The sequence below is a fragment of the Somniosus microcephalus genome, chromosome 7 (assembly GCF_052327205.1).
Source record: "Somniosus microcephalus isolate GS21.2 chromosome 7, FLI_Smic_1.0, whole genome shotgun sequence".
Lineage (NCBI taxonomy): Eukaryota > Metazoa > Chordata > Chondrichthyes > Squaliformes > Somniosidae > Somniosus > Somniosus microcephalus.
In genome coordinates this window covers 2,011,076-2,026,397 of record NC_140993.1, presented here as the reverse complement: position 1 = coordinate 2,026,397, position 15,322 = coordinate 2,011,076, and the positions used below count along the sequence as shown (strand labels likewise).

The 15,322-nt window shown below is 47.4% G+C and overlaps 1 protein-coding gene across 1 annotated transcript in view; it reads right to left on the bottom strand.

The window, feature by feature from the left end:
• The window catches only part of LOC147114454 (uncharacterized), a 240,950-nt gene that overhangs the window by 129,089 nt on the left and 96,539 nt on the right, over nucleotides 1–15,322 (bottom strand). The gene's annotated exons all lie outside the window — the stretch shown is intronic.

The window sequence follows — 15,322 nt, the reverse complement described above, 5'->3', positions numbered from 1 at the left end:
AGGCAGAGCACTAGAAGCAGGCAGGTAGTGCAGGGGACCCCTGTGGCCATCCCCCTCTCAAACAGGTATACCAATTTGGATACTGTTGAGGGGGATGACTTACCAGGGGAAGGCAGCAGCAGCCAACTTCCTGGCACCAGGGGTGCTTCTGCTGCTCAGGAAGGGAGGAAAAAGAGTGGGAGAGCAATAGTGGTAGGGGATTCTATCGTAAGGGGAACAGATAGGCGTTTCTGTGGCCGTAGACATGACTCCAGGATGGTTTGTTGCCTCCCTGGTGCCAGGGTCAAGGATGTCACTGAATGGCTGCAGGTCATTCTGAAGGGGGAGGGTGAACAGTCAGAAGTCGTGATTCACATTGGGACCAACGACATGGGTAGGAAGAGGGATGAGATCCTGCAGCAAGAATTTAGGGAGCTAGGTAGCAGATTAAAGAGCAGGACCTCAAAGGTTGTAATCTCTGGATTACCCCTGGTGCCATGTGCTAGTGAGTATAGGAATAGGAGGATAGAGCAGATGAATGCGTGGCTAAAGAGTTGGTGCAGGAGGGAGGGCTTTAGTTTCCTGGATCACTGGGCCTGCTTCTGGGAAAGGTGGGACTTGTACAAGTCAGACGGTTTGCACCTGAATCAGAGCGGGACAAATATCCTTGCGGGGAGGTTTGCTAGCACTGTTCGGGGGGTTTTAAACTAAAATGGCAGGGGTTTGGGCTCACTCCATTGTGAAGATGCTGATGTGCCTTCAGCTCTTTGAAACTATGAAAGCTCCTCCCACAGTCACAACATTTAAAGGGTCGCTCATCAGTGTAAACAAGCTGGTCTCTCAGCAGATGGTTGGACCGAGAGAATCGCTTCCCACACACGGAGCAGGTGAACGATCTCTCTCTCCAGTGTCAGCACGCTGGTGATTCGTCAGATTCCCAGAACTTTGAAAGCTCTTCCCACAGTCAGAACATTTAAACGGTCTCTCATCAGTGTGAACTCGCTGGTGTGTCAGCAGGTGGGATGTCTGAGTGAATCCCTTCCCACACACGGAGCAGGTGAACGGACTGTCCCCGGTGTGACGGTGCCAATGAACTTCCGACGCAGACGGGGAACTGAATCCCTTCCTGCTGTCCTCACCTTTACCCGGTTTCTTCCCGGTGTGACGGTGCACGTGTCTCGCCAGGGCAGGTGGAGTGTTTGATGGGACAGTGTAGAGGGAGCTTTACTCTGTATCTAACCCGTGCTGTACCTGCCCTGGGAGTGTTTGATGGGACAGTGTAGAGGGAACTTTACTCTGTATCTAACCCGTCCTGTACCTGCCCTGGGAGTGTTTGATGAGACATTGTAGAGGGAGCTTTACCCTGTATGTAACCCGTGCTGTACCTGCCCTGGGAGTGTTTGATGGGACAGTGTAGAGGGAGCTTTACTCTGTATCTAACCGGTGCTGTACCTGCCCTGGGAGTGTTTGATGGGGCAGTGTAGAGGGAGCTGGCTGTCAGATAGAAAACAGAGAGTTGGAATAAACGGCTCATTTTCTGAATGGCAGGCAGTAACAAGTGGGGTACCACAGGGATCTGTCCTGGGCCCCCAGCTGTTCACAATTTACATTAATGACCTGGATCAGGGAGTCGGATGCAGCATTTCCAAATTTGCAGACGACACTAAACTAGGAGGGGGGGTGGGCTCAGAGGAAGAGACCAGGAAGCTCCAGAGCGATTTGGACAGACTGGGCGATTGGGCGGATAAATGGCAGATGCACTATAATGTGGACAAGTGCGAAGTTATCCACCTTGGGTGCAGGAACGGGAGGGCAAATTATTATTTAAATGGCAATAGATTGGGAGAGGGGGAAGTACAGAGAGACCTGAGTGTTCTTGTACACCAGTCACTGAAGGCGAGCATGCAGGTGCAACAGGCGGTCAAGAAGGCAAACGGTATGCTGGCCTTCATAGCAAAAGGGTTAGAATACAGGAACAGGGATACCTTGCTGCAGCTGTACAGGGCACTGGTGAGACCACACCTCGAGTACTGTGTACAGTTTTGGTCGCCTCATCTGAGGAAGGATGTTCTTGCCATGGAGGGGGTGCAGCGGCGATTCACCAGGCTGATACCAGGAATGGCGGGAATGACCTATGAGGAGAGACTATGTAGTTTAGGGATGTACACACTGGAGTTTAGAAGATTGAGAGGGGACCTCATAGAAGTGTATAAAATTCTGACAGGTCTAGACAGACTGGATGCAGAAGGAATGTTTCCCTTGGCGGGTGAGAACAGAACTAGAGGACATAATTTAAGGATAAGGGCTAAACCATTTAGGACAGAGATGAGGGGGAATTTCTTCACTCAGAGAGTGGTGAACCTGTGGAACTCATTGCCACAGAGGGCAGTGTACGCCAGCTCATTAAATATATTTAAGAGGGAATTAGATATATTTCTACGGGCAAAAGGGGTTAAGGGTTACGGAGAGAAGGCGGGGACGGGATACTGAATTAAAGGATCAGCCATGATCTCATCGAATGGCGGAGCAGGCACGAAGGGCCGAATGGCCTACTCCTGCTCCTATCTTCTATGTATCTATGTATCTATGTAAAGAGCTGATGCAAGAGGGAGGGCTTTAGTTTCCTGGATCACTGGGTCTGCTTCTGGGGAAGGTAGGACTTGTACAAGTCGGATGGGTTGCACCTGAACCAGAACGGGACAAATATCCTTGCGGGGAGGTTTGCTAGCACTGTTGGGGGGGGGGTTTAAACTAACTTGGCAGGGGGATGGGATACAGAGTGGAGCTATAATAGGGGTTGATGTACAGCCAAATATAGAGGAAAAAACAAATCAGCTTGGAAGGCAGAGCAAATATGTAATGGCACAAGGGAGTAGGGCAAGGCTGGATGGCATTTATTTTAATGCAAGGAGTCTTGCGAATAAGGTGGATGAACTGAAAGTATATCTTCAGGCGAGACAGAGGGGGGGGGTAAAAGGGAAAGGGGTGTCGCAATATTAATTAAGGAGTCGATTACTGCTGTAAGGAGGGATGATATATTAACAGGTTCCTCTAATGAGGCCATATGGGTACAACGTAAAAACAAAAAGGGGGCAAGCACTTTGCTGGGAGTGTACTATAGGCCCCCAAACAGTCAGGGGGAGATAGAGGAACAGATATGTAGGCAAATCTCAGAGAAGTGTGCAAATAATAGGGTAATAATAGTGGGGGATTTCAACTTCCCCAATATTAACTGGGATAGTCAGAGTGTGAAAGGCTTAGAGGGTGCAGAATTCTTAAAGCGCATCCAGGAGAGCTTTTTGAGCCAGCATGTAGAAAGTCCTACAAGAGAGGGGGCGGTACTGGACCTAATTCTAGGGAATGTGGTAGAAGTGTTAGTAGGTGAGCACTTTAGTGACAGTGACCATAATTCGGTGAGATTTAAGGTAGTCATGGAAAAGGACAGAGATGGATCGGAAATAAAGGTTCTAAATTGGGGGAAGGCCGATTTTAATATGATAAGGCAGGATCTGGCCAATGTGGACTGGGATCAGCTACTTGTAGGAAAATCCACATCGGAGCAATGGGAGTCTTTCAGAAAGGAAATAGAGAGAGTACAATGGCAACATGTTCCCGTAAAGGTCAAGGGTGGGACCAACAAGCCCAGGGAACCTTGGATGTCAAGGGATATACGAGAATGGATTAGGAAAAAAAGGGTGGCTTTTGGCAGATACAAAAGGCTAAAGACAGAGGAAGCCCTAGAGGAGTATAAAAAGTGCAGGGGGATACTTAAAAAAGAAATTAGGAGAGCGAGGAGGGGCCATGAAATAACACTGGCGAGTAAAATAAAGGAAAATCCTAAGGTGTTTTATAAGTATGTTAAGGGCAAGAGGATAACTAGGGAAAGAGTAGGGCCCATTAGGGACCAAAGTGGCAATCTGTGTGTGGAGCCAGAAGATGTAGGTGGGGTTTTAAATGAATTTTTTGCATCTGTGTTCACTATGGAGAAGGATGATGTAGAAATAGAAATTGGGCAGGGGGCCTGTGATATACTTGAACAGAGGGAGGAGGTACTGGCGGTTTTAGCAGGCTTAAAAGTGGATAAATCCCCAGGCCTGGACGAGATGTATCCCAGGCTGCTATGTGAGGCAAAGGAGGAGATTGCAGGGGCTCTGACACAAATTTTCAGAACCTCTCTGGCCACAGGGGATGTGCCAGAGGACTGGAGAGCAACTAACGTAGTACCATTGTTCAAGAAGGGTAGTAGGGATAAACCAGGGAATTACAGGCCAGTGAGCCTAACATCAGTGGTAGGGAAATTATTGGAAAAAATTCTGAGGGACAGAATTAGTCTCCACTTGGAGAGGCAAGGGTTAATCGGGGATAGTCAGCATGGCTTTGTCAAGGGAAGATCATGTCTGACTAATTTGATTGAATTTTTCGAGGGGGTGACTAGGTGTGTGGATGAGGGTAGTGCAGTGGATGTGGTATACATGGATTTCAGTCAGGCTTTCGATAAAGTCCCGCATAGGAGACTGGTCAAGAAGGTAAGAGCCCATGGGATCCAGGGTGCCTTGGCACATTGGATCCAAAACTGGCTTAGTGGCAGAAGGCAGAGGGTGATGGTCGAAGGTTGTTTTTGTGACTGGAAGCTTGTGTCCAGTGGGGTACCGCAGGGATCGGTGCTGGGTCCCTTGCTGTTTGTGGTCTACATTAATGATTTGGATGTGAATGTAAAAGGTATGATCAGTAAGCTCACAGATGACACGAAAATTGGTGGGGTGGTAAATAGCGAGGAGGGAAGCCTCAGTCTGCAGGACGATATAGATGGGTTGGTCAGATGGGCGGAACAGTGGCAAATGGAATTTAACCCTGAAAAGTATGAGGTGATGCATTTTGGAGGGACTAACAAGGCAAGGGAATACACAATGAAAGGTAAGACCCTAGGAAAGACAGAGGATCAGAGGGACCTTGGTGTGCATGTACATAAATCCCTGAAGGCAGCAGGACAGGTAGATAAGGTGGTTAAAAAGGCATATGGGATACTTGCCTTCATTAGCCGAGGCATAGAATATAAGAGCAGGGAGGTTATGATGGAGCTGTACAAAACGCTGGTTAGGCCACAGCTGGAATACTGTGTGCAGTTCTGGTCACCACACTATAGGAAGGATGTGATTGCTTTGGAGAGGGTGCAGAGGCAATTCACCAGGATGTTACCTGGGCTGGAGCGCTTCAGCTATGAAGAAAGACTGGACAGGCTGGGGTTGTTTTCCTTGGAGCAGAGAAGGCTGAGGGGGGACCTGATTGAGGTGTACAAAATTATGAGGGGCATAAATAGGGTAGATAGAAAGGAACTTTTTCCCTTAGTAGAGGGGTCAATAACAAGGGGGCATAGATTCAAGGTAAGGGGCAGGAGGTTTAGAGGGGATTTGAGGAAGAACTTTTTCATCCAGAGGGTGGTTGGAATCTGGAACTCACTGCCTGAAAGGATGGTAGAGGCAGGAACCATCACAACATTCAAGAAGCATTTGGATGAGCACTTGAAATGCCATAGCATACAAGGCTACGGACCAAATGCTGGAAAATGGGATTAGATTAGGTAGGGCCTGATGGCCGGCGCGGACGCGATGGGCCGAAGGGCCTCTTTCTGTGCTGTATAACTCTATGACTATGACTCTATATCTACAGCTTAAGTAGATAGATTTTAAGCCAAACGATGGGACCGATGGCTGCAATTCTTGTGCCATGCGGGAACTCCGGGACGTTTCACGTGTCCTGGTGAACCGCGTGTGCAGGAAGCACCTCCAGTGGCTGGAACTCGAGCTCAGGGTCTCTGAGCTTGGGGAGCGGCTGGAGTCACTGCCGGGCAGATGGGAGGCTGAGAGTTTCCTGGAGCGCACGTTCCAGGAGGTGGTCACCCCGCAGCCGCAGAGAGTTTGTGGGAATTGTAACTGGGTGGCCGCCCAGCAGGGTTTGAGGAGGCAAGGCAGTGCAGGAATCCCCCAGGAGTGCGGCGCTCTCAAACCGGCTTTCAGTGCTGAATCCCGGTGAGGGTGACGACACCTCGGGGGGAGAGTGCAGTCCAGAGTGCATCCACTGCACTGTGGGGCAAAGCCAATTTCAGTGGGATGAGAATGGATATGGCCCGGGTAAATTGGAATCAAAGATTGGCAGGAAAAACAGTAGAGGAACAATGGGCTGTCTTTAAAGAGGAAATAATTTGGGTACAGTTGAGGTACATCCCCACTAAGGGGAAATGTAGGGCAACTAAAGTCAGAGCTCCCTGGATGACGAAAGAGACAGAGAACAAGATGAAGCTGAAAAAGAGCGCGTATGACAGATGTCAGGTCGAGAATACATCTGAGAATCAGGCTATATATAGAAAGTTCAGAGGAGAAGTGAAAAAGGAAGTAAGAGGGGCAAAGAGAGGGTATGAGAATAGAATGGCAGATAACATAAAAGGTAATCCAAAAGTCTTCTATAGGCATATAAATAGTAAATGGATATTAAGAGGAGGGGTCGGGTCAATTAGGGACCAAAAAGGAGACCTACGCATGGAGGCAGAGGGTAAGGTTGAGGTACTAAATGAGTACTTTGCATCTGTCTTCACCAAGGAAGAAGATGCTGCCATAGACATAGTGAAGGAGGAGGTAGAGGAGATACTGGATGGGATAAAATTGATAAAGACAAGGTACTAGAAAGGCTGGCTGTACTTAAAGTAGATAAGTCACCAGGACCGGATGGGATGCATCCTAGTACGCTGAGGGAATTAAAGGAAGAAATTGCGGAGGTACTGGCCATAACCTTCCAAATCCTCATTAGAAACTGGGGTGGTGCCAGAGGACTGGAGAATTGCAAATGTTACACCCTTGTTCAAACCCAGCAACCATGGGCCAGTTGGTTTGACCTCGGTAGTGGGGAAGATTTTAGAAACAAAAATCAGGGACAAAATTAACAGTGTGGATTAATTAAGGAAAGCCAGCATGGATTTGTTAAAGGCAAATCGTGTTTAACCAACTTGATGGAGTTTTTTGATGAGGTAACAGAGAGGGTTGATGAGGGTAATGCGGTTGAAGTGGTGTGCATGGATTTCCAAAAGGCGTTCGACAAAGTGCCACATAATAGGCTTACCAGCAAAGTTGAAGCCCATGGAATAAAAGGGACAGTGGCAGCGTGGATACGGAATTTGCTAAGTGACAGGAAACAGAGAGTAGTGGTTGATGTAAGAAAAAGGAGGCTTACCATCAAGTAACTTTAAAGTAAGCTTTAAGTAACTTATAAACACACTATATACAAGAGAGGTCTTTACCATGCCTCTGGTAGAAGCCTCTTACAATACTGAACAGACCAGTATTTATACCAGTCCAACAGGAAGTGACACATGACAGGAAGTGAGGTATGTACACAGTTCATAGTTCATAGTTCACAGTTCACAGTTCACAGGAAGTGATGACATAACTTCCCGGAAGTTATTATTTTTATCACATTCTTCCCTCCTGCAGGTTTAGGAGGCTGTGGTCTACCTTTTGGTCTGCAGCCGCCGAACAAGGAAGAGTCGCACCCGTTTGGATTCCCGTCGTAGAGAGTCGCTGGTCCGCTTACATGCGGTTGGCCATTGGCCAGAGTCCGTGTGGCCTGGATTGCCCTGTGAAGGGTCGGGGAGATCATGGCTTCGAGTACGAGCCCCAATAGGTTCAAAGTCAGACTGCCTCTGTTCAGAGGGAGGTGCAGAGCTGGTCTGTGGCAGACCAGTACTTTCATGCGTGGTACTGGGAGGGTCGCAACCTTGAGCACGGGGTTCTACCGGCACCAAGCTAGTTGGTGTCCGATCAGGATCCTGGAGAGGGGTACCCGATAGGTCCCAAGAGTTTCCTGGTGAAATGCCATCACCCGATGTCCCACTAGGTCCTGGTGGGCAGGGAGCCAGATCCCGTAATGATACGGTAGATTCTCGGCCGTCGGAATATCGTATGTTTGCATAGGTGGGGTTGGCATCGGTTAGTTCGACCTCGTCTACAAGAGGGTCATTTTTAGACGTCCGAACGTATCTTCGGAGTAATACAGGTCCAGGAGTAGTTAGCCATGACGGGAGTGATGTCCCATGAGATGAGCGACGCTGGAATCCAAAGAACCGCTCATGAGGTGTAGTATTTGTGGCTGTAGAAAGCAGGGACCATATAGAGTGCAATGCATCCGGAAGCACTGTTTCCCATTGCTGGTCTGGTAGGCCCCGAGATCTTAAAGCGAGACGTACGGAATTCCAGATGATACCGTTATACCTCTCTACCTGCCCATTTCCGATGGGATGGTATGGTGTTGTTTTGCTTGTAGCAATTCCCCGTTATGAGAGGTAGTCCTTGAGTTCCCTCGACATAAAGGATGGACCCCGATCTGAGTGAATATAAGCCGGCATGCCACAGAGAGAAAATACCTGCTCAAGGCAGGAGATTACTGTGGACGCCAGCATATTGGAGCAGGGGAAGGCAAACGGAAAACGTGAATATTCGTCGATCATGGCGAGCAAATATGTGTTCCGAGTTGAAGAGGGCACTGGGCCCTTAAAATCGATGCTAAGTCGTTGCATCGGTTGGGTTGCATGTATGAGTATACCATCTGAGGGGCGGAAGAACTGAGGTTTTAATTCCGCACAAAGCCGGCATTCTGAGCATATTTTCTTTACATCTCCAGTGGAAAAAGGGAGATTCCGTGATCGTACGAAATGTAGCATGCGCGTAACGCCAGGATGGCACAAACCATTGTGGACATCCATGAGGGTGGAGGATGACATAGTGGAGCAGAATGCCCGTGTGAGGGTGTCCGGGGCCACATTCTCCTTGCCAGGCCGATAGAGAATGGTATAACCAAAAGAGGCCAGTTCCATCCTCCAAAGTTGTATTTTATTATTCTTAATTTTGGTTCGTTTTCGATTATCGAGCATGAAGGCGACTGATCGTTGGTCCGTGATCAATGTAAAGTGCTGGCGAGCTAGAAAATGGTTCCACTTCCGTACTGCCTCTATGATGGCTGTGGCTTCTTTCTCAACCGGAGGATAATGTAGCTCGGCACCTTGTAAGGTCCTGGACATAAATGCTACAGGACGACCTTCCTGATTCAGAGTAGCCGAGATCGCCACCTCCGAGGCATCACATTCAACCATGAAAGGGAGATTCTCATCAATGGAGTGAAGGGCCGCTTTCTCCAACTGTTTTTTGAGAAGGTTAAAGGCTGCAACAGCCGCTGTTCCCAGTGGAAATGATCTAGCATGCAGCAAGGGTTGGATTTTGTCCGAAAAATGAGGAATCCATTTAGCGTAGTATGCAAACAGACCGAGAGCCCGACGTAAAGAAGCCGGATTCTTAGGTGACGGGAGCTCTTGGAGCGGGCGAAGTCTTTCTGGGTCTGGCTTAATGATACCATTGCCTACGCAGTAGCCAAGGATGTTGATGGTCGGTTGCGACTCAACAGATTTGGATTCATTCAGGGTCAAATTACGGCGATGGAGGGCATCCCGAAATTTTTGGAGGTTGGAGTCGTGTTCCTGTTGATCGTGACCTGCAATGGTAATGTTATCAAGATAGGGAAAAGTGTCCCTTAGGTTTTCCTGCTTAACCAGGCCATCCATTGCCCATTGAAAGACAGCCACTCCATTAGTAACCCCGAATGGGAGGCGACGAAATTGGTACAGCCGTCCATTAGCCTCAAAGGCTGTGTACTGCTTATCTGAGACCTTCAAGGGTAACTGATGATAGGCACTTTTTAAATCGTAAGTTGAGAACACTTTGTATTCGGCCAGTTTATTAACCATATCATCAATGCGTGGCAATGGGTAGGCGTCCAAGTCGGTATATTGATTGATGGTTTGCGAATAATCGATGCAGTCGCTGTTTGTGAGGTTTTAGAGGGTTCTTGACAATGACGACTTGAGCCCGCCAGGGCGACGAACATGGTTCAATGATATCCTCTGCTAGAAGTCGAGAGATTTCAGCCGCAATAAAAGATTGGTCTTCCTGATTAAAGCGCCGCGATTTCGTTATTATCGGTTGGCATTGAGGCGGAATACTGGCAAATAATGAGGGTTCATCAAGTGAAGCTGCTGATAATGCACAAAATGGTAATTTAGACGGTATATTAGAAATAGTAAGTCCGGGTTTGGATCCACCAAACTCAATGGTGAGTTTCTTATGCTGTTTTTGGAAGTCCAGTCCTAAGAGGAGATCACTACATAAGTCCTTGAGCACCGAAAGTCGGGTGGAGGGATACATACGACCATGAAGTGTCATATCAACAACACAAAAGCCGGAGATTCTGGTATTAAGTGATGACTGGGCCATCGCAATTGCCTGGTCCGATGGGAAGACATGTAGTTTCAATTTCGCAACAATCTGTTCCTTAATGAAACTATCAGTACTTCCTGAGTCAATTAAGGCATCTAAGGTATGCCCTTTAATTGAAATTTTTGTGGCAGCATGAGACAGGTTCTGTGGGCAAGCAACTGTAATTGGTGTCGTTGCACAGAGAGTGGCTAAAACTCTCGGTGTGCTTCTTCGGGAGAGAGCTCGAGAGGAAGCTTGATAGGTCCTAGCTGGAGCATCTTGATAGGCCCTAATTGGGGCAGTTCGGTAGGCCTTAGCTGGATTGGCCCTCGTAGAGGCCCTTGATAGGCAAACTTTAGCAAAGTGTCCTTTTTTCCCGCAATAACTGCAGATTGCATTGCGAGCAGTGCAGGTTTTCCTAGGGTGAAAAGCATCTCCACAAAAGAAGCATTCCTTCCTAGATTGCCAAGAGGCTGCTAAAGTGGGGTCGTCCTCCTCTTCTTCATCAGAATTATCAGAATTAGATTCCCCCATGATAGGGTTCACCTGAGACCGCTTGAATTGTCTGGTTGCAGCTACAGCAGCAGATCGAGATCTGGGCAGCTGATAGAGGTCTGCATTTCTCTTTGCCAAATCCAGTGAACAAGCTAGGTCAAAAGCTTTTTGTAGCTCAAGTGTTTTACTTTCTAGTAGACGCTGGCGTATAAATGGAGAGGCAATCCCGCAGATGAAAGCATCACGAATCATTTCTTGGCGGTACAGCTCAGCTGAGGCTGCCTGAAAGTTACAATCTACGCTGAGCCTGCGAAGTCCTTGCAGGAATTCGTCAATTGATTCCCCTGGCCCTTGTCGGGCTGTGGCCAGTAGATGTCTAGCATAGACCTCATTTGGGGTCTTGGCATACAGTTTCTTAAGTGCCCGAATCACCTCATCGTAATTATCCCATTCATCAACATATTCGAACACTTTTGGGGTCACATAATTGATAAGTATCTTCAATCTAGCAGGAGCATCCGCTTCACATTCATCCAGAAAATTCTCAAAAGTACGGTACCAATGCTTCCATACCCTGCCAGCTGCTGGTGCATTCGGGTCCAAGTCCAGACGAATAGGTCTAAGGATTTTCTCCATGATGGGTGGTTCCCTGGATCCTTAATTCCGAGTTTGTCCGAAGGTCTAGTGTTCGTGAGTGTAAATACTAAGTTACTTAAATTGATGTAAGAAAAAGGAGGCTTACCATCAAGTAACTTTAAAGTAAGCTTTAAGTAACTTATAAACACACTATATACAAGAGAGGTCTTTACCATGCCTCTGGTAGAAGCCTCTTACAATACTGAACAGACCAGTATTTATACCAGTCCAACAGGAAGTGACACATGACAGGAAGTGAGGTATGTACACAGTTCATAGTTCATAGTTCACAGTTCACAGTTCACAGGAAGTGATGACATAACTTCCCGGAAGTTATTATTTTTATCACAGTGGTGAATGGTTGTTTTTTGGACTGGAGGAAGGTATACAGTGGTGTGTCCCAGGGGTCGGTTCTAGGACCACTGCTTTTCTTGATATATATCAATGACTTGGATGTGGGTGTCCAGGGCACGATTTCAAAATTTGCAGATGACACAGAACTTGGAAGTATAGTGAACAGTGAGAAGGATAATGATAGACTTCAAGTGGACATAGACAGGCTGGTGGAATGGGCGGACATGTGGCAGATTAAATTTAATGCAGAAAAATGTGAAGGGATACATTTTGGTAGAAAGAATGAGGAGAGGACATATAAACTAAAGGGTACAATCCTAAAGCAGGTGCATGAACAGAGAGACCTGGGGGTGTATGTGCACAAATCGTTGAAGGTGGCAGGGCAGGTTGAGAAAGCAGTTAAAAAAGCTTACGGGCACCTGGGCTTCATGAATAGAGGCAGAGAGTACAAAAGCGTGAAATTATGATGAACCTTTATAAAACACTAGTTCAGCCTCAACTGGAGTATTGTGTCCAATTCTGGGCACCGCACTTTAGGAAGGATGTGAAGGCCTTAGAGAGGGTGCAGAAAAAATTTACGAGAATGATTCCAGGGATGAGGGACTTCAGTTACGTGGATAGACTGGAGAAGCTGGGGTTGTTCTCCTTGGAGCAGAGAAGATTGAGAGGAGATTTGATAGCGGTGTTCAAAATCAAGAGGATTCTGGACAGAGTAGATAGAGAGAAACTCTTCCAATTGGCAGAGGGGTCGAGAACCAGAGGACACAGATTTAAGGTGATTGACAAAAGAATCAAAGACGACATGAGGGAAAACTTTTTTACGCAGCGAGTGGTTAGGATCTGGAATCACTGCCTGAAAGGGTGGTGGAGGCAGATTCAATCATGGCTTTCAAAAGGGAATTGGATAAGTACCTGAAAGAGAAATATTGCAGGACTTCAGATTCCTGGGGCAGGAGGGACCAGTTCTGGGGCAGGAGGGACCTGTCCAAGGTGGACGGGTTGCACCTCAACAGAGCTGGGACCAATGTCCTCATGGGACGGTTAACTGGTGCTGTGGGGGAGGGTTTAAATTAATTTGACAGGGGGATGGGCACCAGGATGAAACATTAGAGAGGAGAAACAAGGTGAAGAGAGGACTGGGAGAGACAAGTAGCACCAGAGGGACAGAATTACTGGTCATCTTCCAAAATTCGATAGACTCTGGAACAGTTCCCATGGATTGGAGGGTAGATAATGTTACCCCACTATTCAAAAAAGCTGGTAGAGAGAAAACGGGGTAGTGGGGAAAATGCTAGAGTCCATTATAAAAGGTGTAATAGCAGAGCACTTGGAAAACAGTGACAGGATGGGACAAAGTCAACATGGATTTACAAAAGGTAAATCATGCTTGATGAAGCTACTGGAATTTTTTGAGGATGTAACTGGTAGAATAGTTAAGGGAGAACCAGTGGATGTGGTGTATTTGGACTTTCAGAAGGCTTTCGATAAAGTCCCGCATAAGAGAGTAGCGTGTAAAGTTAAGGCACATGGGATTGGGGGCAAGGTATTGACTTGGATAGAGAACTGGTTGGCAGACAGGAAGCAAAGAGTTGGAATAAACGGCTCTTTTTCTGAGTGGCAGGCAGTGACTAGTGGGGTACCGCAGGGATCAGTCCTAGGACCCCAGCTATTCACAATATATATAAATGATCTAGATAAGGGAACTAGATGTAATATCTGCAAGTTTCCAGACGACACAAAGCTGGGAGGGCGTGTGTGCTGTGAGGAGGATGCCGAGAAACTCCAGTATGATTTGGACAGGTTAGATGATTGGGCAGAAGCATGGCAGATGCAGTATAATGTGGATAAATGCGAGATTATCCACTTTGGTGGCAAAAACAGGAAGGCAGATTATTATCTGAACGGCAATAGATTGGGAGAAGGGGAAGTGCAACGAGACCTGGGTGTCCTTGTGCACCAGTCGCTGAAGGTAAGCATGCAGGTGCAGCAGGCGCACAATTACAAGATGGAATTAAGAAGGCAAATGGTATGTTGGCCTTCATAGCGAGAGGGTTCGAGTACAAGAACAAGGATGTCTTGCTGCAGTTGTACAGGGCCTTGGTGAGACCACACCTTGAGTATTGTGTGCAGTTTTGGTCGCCTTATCTGAGGAAGGATGGTCTTGCCATGGAGAGAGTCCATATTCACCAGACTGATACCTGGGATGGCAGGAATGACGTATGAGGAGAGATTGGGTCGATTGGGTTATACTCACTGGAGTTTAGATGAATGAGAGGGGATCTCATTGAAACTTATAAAATTCTAACAGGACTGGACAGACTGGATGCAGGAAGGATGTTCTCGATGGCCGGGGAGTCCAGAACCAGGGGTCACAGTCTAAGGATAAGGGGTAAGCCATTTAGGACAGAAATGCGGAGGAATTTCTTCACCCAGAGAGTGGTGAACCTGTGGAATTCTCTACCACAGAAGGCAGTGGAGGCCAATTCATTAAATATATTCAAGAAGGAGTTGGATATATTTCTTAAGGCTAAAGGGATCAAGGGATATGGGGAGAAGGCAGGGACAGGGTACTGAAATTGGATGATCAGCCATGATCTCTTTGAATGGCGGAGCAGGCTCGAGGGGCCGAATGGCCTACTCCTGCTCCTATCTTCTATGTTTCTATGAACCCCAGGACCAGGCCCCTATAGGGAATAGGTATGCAGATCTAGCCGCAAAACTAGCTGCGGAAGAAATGCAACCAGAGGATGCGTTCAAAAACGTAATAAATATGGTTATGATAGTCAGTGGGGTACAGGAAGTGAATATAATGGAGCTACAAGAAAATACTAGTAAAGAGCAAAAGGAGAAATGGAGACAAGCTGGCGCGCAATTACAAGAGGGAATTTGGAAATGGGGCCCCCGTAACCAGGTGGTGGCACTGGAATGTTGTAGACAACTGATGGCGCTATACCATGGTGTAACACATACTGGCAGAAGTAACATGTTGCACCTACTGACACAGTACTGGTGGTGGCCAAAGATAGGTCGGAAAGTAGCGAAATATTTCCACCACTGTATAATATGCGCAAGAATAATGTAGGACAGAGATGTCGAGTTAGAGTAGCAAACCAACCCAGGCCCCAAGGACCCTAGGAAAACTTACAAATTGACTTTACCGGCCCCTTAGCGCAGGACCGGGGGAAGAAATATTGCCTGGTAATAATTGACCAATTTACCAGGTGGGTGGAAGCCTTTGTCACCCGAGACTGTTCTGCAAAAGCAGTTGCAGTAATATTGGCTACCGAGGTTATACCCCGTTGGGGAGTGCCTCTGCAAATTGACCCAGACAACGGCACTCATTTCACCAGCAAAATAATGAAAGAAATCTGTAAGCTGCTACATGTGACACAAAAATATCACGTACCATATCACCCCCAGAGCTTGGGGATGGTAGAAAGAATGAATAGGACACTGAAAAACGCGCTGACAAAAGCCATCCAAGAAACAGGGAAGGGATGGTCGGAATTATTACCCAGCATACTAATGAGGCTGCGAGCCACCCCGGGACGAACGACCAGACTGAC